Raw genomic sequence first — 3090 nt, forward strand, 5'->3', positions numbered from 1 at the left:
TCGCCCAAAAGTGACGACTCGCCATGACAAATTAGAGTACAACGAGAATTTAACATTGACAACAATCAATTAAAAACACGAGAGAGAAGCTCTCCCTTCTCTCTAGAATTCGTCCACTCCCTCTCCCTCCCCTTTGAGGGAGATGTAGTGTGATTGTTGCATCCAACACATGGTGAAGTCCGGCGGTGAGTTGACGAAGGGGGATGCCGATGCCTTGGAACACACGATGCAGCCCCTCTCCTCGCCGGAGTGGAAGTTTCATTCGATTGCACAGTCTAAAACCAAAAGGGTTGGCACGCCTCACCCGGAGAAAGCTCGACAAGCCCTCAAACGAGCCGGCCTTGAATCTGGTTCGGAGGTTAGTCGGGCTAAGAAGAAGATGGTCTTTGATATGGTGGATAGTCTCGTTGCGGAACGCCATGGTGAAAGGAAAGGGACGTCGGAAAACAAGCTCGCCCCTTTTGGGGATATGTTGAGCTCTCTAGCCCAAATGGCCAAGGAAGGGAGCGTCCCGACGAGTGGAATGGAAGGGCTCGATGGTGATGAGATGGCCGGAATGTCGCTGGCACCGGCAGGCCGGAATCTTGGAGGATCAAGCATGAAGAAAGAGATGGTCAACCGGCTGACCATTGCAAGTACCATGCCCCACGTGAAGGATGGGGTGGCATGTGAGTTGGTGGGTGCATGTGACTCACAAAAGGAGGAAAAGAAAAAGGCCACTTTTCATGGGCAAGATAATGTTGGCGCATTTGTGGAAAATGCCATTTTGAATTCAAAATCACCACCATGTACTATGCATCCTCATCTTTTTTTTTTGAAGAGAAACAAGTACATTTAATAGAACATATCCTTGGGTTGCATAGCCTGATTTTACATATACAAGCACTGCTAATACAGACACAACCGCTGGATACTGTCATCAAACATTAAATTTCCATCACTATACAAACATTAAGGAATGATCGAATTACACTTGTCGGAGTCCTAAAGCATTTAGACATAATCACAGTCCGGTGCAGAGGTTTTACACAGGCTCCTATATGTCAATGGCAATAGTAAGCACAAATCAGGTCCTAAGAGCAACAAGAGTCAGCTTGACCACAGACCAAAGATCTCCCCTTCCTCTGATTACAGAAATAACAATTGAGTTTGATCAGAGAGGACTTCATCTTCGAGTAACCTACTCCAACAAAATTACGAGACATCAAGATACAATTCTCCCATAGCACACCGATGCTATGTTAAGATTTTTTACCCATTTCTCCTTAACATGTGTGCTTGGGAAAGCAGAAGTCCGAAGTGTTTCTTGTGTTTCATCTGAAGGTTTCCGTCGTGGATTGCTAAGAACAAGGGCAGTTTGATCCCATGTTGCTGCAGTTGATGTGATGCGATAGCCAGAATCCCACCTCCTATGAATACCTTCACTTGGATACAGAAAGTCCAACTCGACAACCTGATCAGAAAAACCTGCCCCACGGGACATAACAATTGCCCATCTAGTTCCAGCTGTAGCCATGGCAGTAACGTAAAAACCTTCTCTCCATTTCTTGTTGATCCACTTGAATGGAAATGACTCACTAACTTTATATGACTGCTGCAGATACGGGGTACCCTTAGACATGACTATTAATGAGCTCCCATTATTAGCCCCTGCTATGGCACTTATGTAGTAATTTTTCTCCCATTGTTCCATGATCCACTCCTTATGAAGGAAATGAGGTGAAAGTTCATAGACTTGATCACTGAAACCGGTCCCTGTATCCATAATCAAGGCCCATAGATTTGAACAAGAGGCCACACTGCTAATATAAAGTCCATCTTCATTTCCTTTCTCAATATGCTGGTCCAATCTTAAATCTGCAACATTGTAATGATATCTTTGCTTCATCGGTCTTCGAGCATTGTACACACTAATCCACTGTATAGCAGGCATTCCCATGCGGACTTTCTTCTTTGGTTGCTCATCATCATCGTCGTCCATCATAAGCCTTCCTCTCTTCTGTCCGACTTGATATACAAGCTTTCGAGCACCTTCAGTGTTGATTGGCGTGATGTCCGGATTCGGACCAATAATCCCATCAAAAAGGGATATGTATTTTGCATAATTAGGCTCTTCATCAAACTTCAAGTTAACAACAAACTCAACAAACTGTTTAAAAGGTGCAGGACAGAAACAACAAAGGGCTTCTGGAGAAGTTTCCATCTTCTTTTTGCAGACCAGAAAGCCTTTATTCTCGCCCTAGCAACCTTGCCAAGGAAGGCGACCTCGAAGAAGAAAAATGAGGGTATAAGCAAGGGATTCCAGGTCATCCCTACGACTACCGGTCCTTCCCAGATGAGCATGCACACTAGCATACCGCACAGTTCCTCTGAATACATCAGGTCATTGATCATAATCAACATGAAGACCAGTTGAATTATCACGCCACCGAACAGCCAATCCAAGATCAACCAAAAAAAGTTTTTTCTCATCAGCAGTTCCAGGTGTACCAAGCAAAAAGTTTTCTGGCTTTACATCCCCATGCACATATCCTCTAGAATGTAACTTTTCCAAAATGGATATGGCTTCAATGGCAATACATGCCACCATTTCAATTGACATTGTATTCGAATTGTTGTTCTAGACATCCCATAAACTAGGACCTAGCATATCCATTACCATAATATAGTAATCACTCTGACGTCCTTTGTAATGCACACGTGGTATGCCGTGACTACCACCAAGAGCACTATAAACTTGCCATTCATAAGGTGGTCCAAAATTACAACCTTTGCTACTACGGTGCTCAAATTTCAAAGCAACTTCTACCGCTCCTGGTCCATTTCTTTCAAAAGGCGACCCTTCGATGGCTTGCGGAGTGCGACAAGAACACCAAATTTTATCAAAGCTGGGTCAAACAAAAGAGATTAAGGATGCGCATCCACAAGATCAATGTGGGGGGGAGAGAACTCACGGAGGAATTGGAGATCAGGAACTCTGCCGCGGATTTCTTCCAAAACCTCCTTGCCCCGGGACCCCTCTCTCTCCTGGAGCCGGATTTGGGCTTGATTCAGCGCCTCTCACCTTCTCCTGAAGTGGAAGCCCTACCG

At 44.8% G+C, this 3090-nt stretch overlaps 1 pseudogene; it reads right to left on the bottom strand.

Annotated features, from left to right (window-relative positions):
• Positions 1-1204: 1204 nt before the first annotated feature.
• Positions 1205-2854, bottom strand: LOC121749485 (annotated as a pseudogene).
• Between the last annotated feature and the right edge of the window lie 236 nt (positions 2855-3090).

The sequence above is a fragment of the Salvia splendens genome, chromosome 9 (assembly GCF_004379255.2).
Source record: "Salvia splendens isolate huo1 chromosome 9, SspV2, whole genome shotgun sequence".
Taxonomy (NCBI): Eukaryota; Viridiplantae; Streptophyta; class Magnoliopsida; order Lamiales; family Lamiaceae; genus Salvia; species Salvia splendens.